Source organism: Lycium ferocissimum, unplaced genomic scaffold (assembly GCF_029784015.1).
Source record: "Lycium ferocissimum isolate CSIRO_LF1 unplaced genomic scaffold, AGI_CSIRO_Lferr_CH_V1 ctg9238, whole genome shotgun sequence".
NCBI lineage: Eukaryota > Viridiplantae > Streptophyta > Magnoliopsida > Solanales > Solanaceae > Lycium > Lycium ferocissimum.
The window spans coordinates 13,495-18,671 of record NW_026727641.1 but is presented as its reverse complement, the minus strand read 5'-3'; the positions used below and the strand labels follow the sequence as shown (position 1 = coordinate 18,671).

The following is a 5,177-nucleotide window of genomic DNA, read 5'->3' as shown; positions in this document are numbered from 1 at the left end:
ATGATATAGAAGATGGACAAAAGATATGAATATATTTTTGCGATTGGAGTTTTGTCGAAGCTTCGTAAGTTCTCTAGTTACGTTTAAGGTTATTGTGATTCTCCGGACCCTTCGAGATGTGTATGGATTGTTATGTATGTATATGATTATGTATATGAATGTATAAGAGGTTACATGAGGGTTGGAAAAGGATTATAAGTTAAACGAATCTGAACGAAATGAATCGGAACAACTTCAGAAAAAAATCTCGGACCAGATTTTTAGCCCATATTGTTGGAGGCATACCTCCTAGTATATGAGGAGTTTTAAGGTGTTTCAAAAGCCTAAAATGAAGTTCATCGAGTCTAGTTTTCAACGCAACAAACCGCTCGTCAAAATGATATCGGAATAAGGAGATATGGACGATGCAAGTTGGGCTGGCGGGGCAGAAACTGGAGACCCGATCCAAACACTCATATTTCGGCCCATGAGGCCCATTAAACTTAATATATAAGTCACCACTTCTCCCTATATCACCTAACACGACCAAAAACAGATCCAAGGACCCTTATTTTCTCTCCTAAACCCCCTTTCTAATTGAGCCATCATATAAGCTAAATCCTAGACCCTTGACATGATATTAGTTAAAGAGAAGTTGTAGCCTAAGTTTTCTTTGTGTTGTTAAGCAAGCAGCTGGAAAGAGGAACAATATTCTTGAAGATTCTGATTGTTAAAGGTAATTTCAACCTCCTACTCATGTTATTAATTTGTATTAGAGGTTTAATATGGTGTATACGTGAAGGAAACGTTGATATGCAAGCTAGAGAGAGAGAAAGCATAAGCCATGGCATTCGGCCATGGCTAGAAAAATTGGAGCTCAAATTTGTTGATCTAAAAATCAGATTTTCTAGTTATTTCATCCCTTATGAAGGTGATAATAACATGGAGAAGTCATTTGGAGCAACAAGAACAAGTATTAGTTCATTTCACAAATTCTAGCTAAGTGGAAGAGCCAACTTGCTAAGGTAAGAGTTGATTATTTTTCTATATGTCTTAGGACGAATTTGCTTGTGTTGTGGATGGTTTGAACATGTTATGGTGAGCATAAATGAAAGAAAATCATGAAATTATGTATCTTGATGTTGAAACATGAATTGTACGAATGTTGGAATGTTGTTGAAATGTTGTAAAAGCCGTAGGGGCTGTTTTATTCAAAAATGGTGGACTGATTTGAATCAATAGTTTGGTTGTTGATATCATGGATTATGTGATGAGAATGAAGGAATGTAATAGTTAGAGTTGGAGTTAAATTGGTTGTGGGTTGTTGTGAGAATTAGTGTGGTAATAATGTAGCTTACTTGCATATAAATAGATGATGAAATTTTCGTGTAACTGCTGTAGTACTTCACTGAAATTTGCTGGAAATATTGCTTGAAATAATGTATAAGAAGTGTATGTGGGCTGCTTGGTGTATTGTAGGTGTTCGATAGAATTTCGGGCATCCTTATGTTGTAGTTTGGGGGCTGTTTTCGGGAAAATTGGAGCGATTGTTGGATTGTCGGAAATATTGTGCAACTTGTTTGAAATGTCCTTGAATATTGTTGGTATGAGTTCGGGTTTGTATTTGAATGTATAAGCGGTAATGTGGCTTAAATGTAAGCCGTCGAATTGAATATTATGAATGTTGTAGAATGATGTAAAAGAGAGTTATTAATGTTATATTGCCTTTCGGATTGGTTATTGATGTTGCTAGGTTGGTTGTTGTTGTTGATGTTGATTTGGCCGAGTTAAATTCTCGGGGTTGACCTGTTTACAAGGGAAATGCTGCCCAAATTTCTGTAGAATTTAGTGCTAATTTGGAATTAATTGCCTAAATACCTATAGCTAATGTTCGGCATATTATGACGTATTTGTAGACCTTGAGAAGCCCGAGGCGTAGGTTGGGATTAGCTTGAATTTGGGCTAGCTTGGAGTGCGTACGAGGTATGTAAAGCCTATCGTTCCTTCTTTTTGGCATGATCCGTTTTGGAAGAAAGAAAATGTATAAGTATGCTTAAAAAAAAAAAAAAAAAAAGGGGATCCTATTATTGGAGCCACTAGGATGGCTAACATCTTTGACCCCCATAAGCTATTCCATATGGTCTGGGTACATATTTTATGATGTTTAAATATTCTATTTGTTATGTTCTAGATGTTGTTCGAAAGAAAACGAGAAGACTAAAGCCTTTGATGAATATTTCGATATGAAAATATGGTTTTAAAGTCCCCTTTTGATCTGATCCATAATGTTATCCACATGTTTATTAGTATGAATATGTGATCCACAATGATGTCCGAAAAAATATTTGATATGGCCAAAGTTTGGATATGTATATTTTGGATATGTGCGTATGATTCTAAAGCTCCCTTTGAAGTGCTCCATAATGTTATTTGAAATCTTCTTAATATAAATGGTACTCGAACTTCTAAATACGACTTATGAAATATTTTCGAAGATTCCGTACTTCGAAAGTTTGTAACTCTTTTATACTAATTCCAATTGACCCGAATTTTATTTTGAGCCTTCGGATGTCTGTAAAAATATTTGGCTATTGAGTTTGAAAGAAATTTATTTATTTATTTATTTATTTATATGCATATGGTTTCCGCACTACTCTGCTCGTGCCTACTATTATGATATCGTTCGCCGGATCCCGGGCCGGTTCTGTTATCGTGCGCACTTTGATATACTCCGGTGTTATGCTGTGTTTATGGTTCACCGAGCCACTCGCTAGAGGGCCGGGTTCCACTTATATTTGGCGTTATGCTGTGTATGGCGTTATGCTGTGTTGTGAGGTGTGACGGGGATATGGAGATTTGAAACCTTCTGGTGTTATGCTGTGTTATGGCGCCATCGACGGGCGGGCGACCATATTTTACGTGGCCCATGCATGACTTATATATTTCGTAAGTAAATATTTTGATATTTTGGACTTGCACTTGTTTTACGTACTTTGTTTCGTTTATGGCTCAGGTTTGTTTTCTGTATCTTCTGCTTTGCATACTCAGTACATATTTCGTACTGACCCCCTTTCTTCGGGGGGCTGCGTTCCATGCCCGCAGGTACAGACGCACAGCCTGGTGATCCACCTGTTTAGGACACCCCTTCTGCTATTCGGAGTGCTCCTCTCATTCCGGAGCTTATATTTTTGGTATATATTTGTTAGTGCATTTGTATATATTCGTTCATGGGTACGGCGGGGCCCTGTCCCGTCATATGATTCTGTCTGTCTGTTTAGAGGTCTGTGGACATGTTTGTGGGTTAGGGTCTTTACGTACGGATGCGTGTGTATATGTTGTGTTTGGGCGATCCCATTCGTCGCGGCGGCCGGTCCGCATATGTTTACATGTTGCTTTGTTGGCCCCGTGTGGCCTTTGTTGGTATTTTCACGTGCGCGGGGTTATTTTGGATAGTCTGTAAAACAAAGGAAACTCTGCCGAAATTTTTCTGGAAAGTATCTAAATTTGAAATATAGCCTTGTCGGCTTCTGCTATATACTTGAATGCGTTTGATATGATTTGAGATAGCATTTGATAGATATGTTTGGGTGCCCAGATCGGGCACTAGTCACGGCCTACGGGGTTGGGTCGTGACGAGTGGTATCGAAGCGTTCGTCCTCGGAATGTCTACAGACCGTGTCTAGTAGAGTCTTGTTTATCGGTGTGTTGTGCACCACATCTATAAACAGGAAGCTACAGGACATTTAGGATGTTACCTTTCTTTCATATCTGAGATCGTGCAATAGAGCCCAGCCATAGGTAATGGAATTCAGTTTACTAACCCTTGATTTCAGCTGAAGAACGGCATCGACAGAAGAAAGTGACTGATAATATTGGAAGCTACACAGTACACAGGTAAGCAGTGGTATGAAAGATGTATGTCGGGTAAGGTATTTGAAGTACGATTGAAATATAGAGTTGAAGATTGAAACGGAAAGTAAACAGGAAAGTGTAACAGGTGCAATTTGAGTTGGACATGTGAGGTAAGTCTCGACATCCTTATACTTTTACTTGAAATTGTTAGCCCTGTATGGCTATGATATGATATGATATATACGTATATATGTTGGCCCCGTGAGGCATTGTTGGTATTTCCTTCGTGCAGTTTTTGGAATAGTAAGAAGCACAGAGGAATCTCTGCCCAAATTTTTCCAGAAATATAAAAAGGAGAATGGGATGTAAGTTCTTAATATGTCTTAAAAGTCAATACCGATAGGGTAAATTATTACGTTGGATTGAAGCTTAAGAGATATCCTCTATGTCATTCGTAAGCAGCATCATCCTTATTGGGAAATTTTATTTCGAGAAAGCATATATGAGCAGCGACTTCGCAATTCATTTAAACGGATCAGAATACGTTCCAACCACATTTTGCTTTAGAAAAAGCCTATGTTGAAGGGCAAAAATGTCCGACGGTTAAGTTTCACCTTATTGGAAGAATACAAAGCGTGTGACAAGCAGTTGGGAATTTAAATGATTCGCTCATGACTCAAAAAAAAATATGGGGATAAACTATGTGAATTAAGTACTAAGAAGTTCTGTGGTGCTTGTCGGACTCTAGCTTTCTTCTGCTGGTAGTTGGAGAATACCTTATAGTAACATTTTATCAGTTCTCATTGACTACTTGGAGAAGGAATTTGTGGAATAAAAACTTAAACTTGTGGGCTGTTGAGGATCATATATTTTATGTGTTGTTGGTGAAGTACTAAAGATGATCTAGGAAAAGACGAGCAACAAGACAGAACAAATATCAGAAATGACTGGTGTGATAAGAATAAAAAGAGATAAACAGAACATGATTTGAAAATGAGAAAGGGCTCACATAGAAGTTGTGTTTTCTGAGGGATATGGGAACAACATGAGATTCCTCGTGCACGAAATAAAAGATGGACATAGACTGGAGAAACGAAGGAAATACTAAAGGAAGTACCCAAGACGGATGTAATCAATTGAGTATGAATATAGAATAAAAAGGGGAAACATATAGTTATGGACTTAAAAATGTAGTGCGACGAAATGATAATAAGACAATACCTCTATTAAGACAATTCGACATGATTTTGGATAAGTTAGAAGTTAGCATTTGATATACAATAAGAGAGAAAGAGTATGAGGCATAAAAGTGTACTGCGTATATGCGACTTCACCTCAGGAATAGT

The 5,177-nt window shown here is 37.8% G+C and overlaps 2 long non-coding RNA genes across 2 annotated transcripts; both read left to right on the top strand.

The window, feature by feature from the left end:
• The first annotated feature begins 246 nt into the window (after window positions 1-246).
• Window positions 247-988, top strand: LOC132046064 (uncharacterized). Its single transcript, XR_009412588.1, has 2 exons — window positions 247-715; window positions 782-988. It is a non-coding gene; the product is annotated as an uncharacterized LOC132046064 (long non-coding RNA).
• A 513-nt stretch (window positions 989-1,501) lies between these two features.
• LOC132046062 (uncharacterized) lies at window positions 1,502-3,334 on the top strand. Its single transcript, XR_009412586.1, has 2 exons — window positions 1,502-1,962; window positions 3,082-3,334. It is a non-coding gene; the product is annotated as an uncharacterized LOC132046062 (long non-coding RNA).
• Window positions 3,335-5,177: the final 1,843 nt, after the last annotated feature.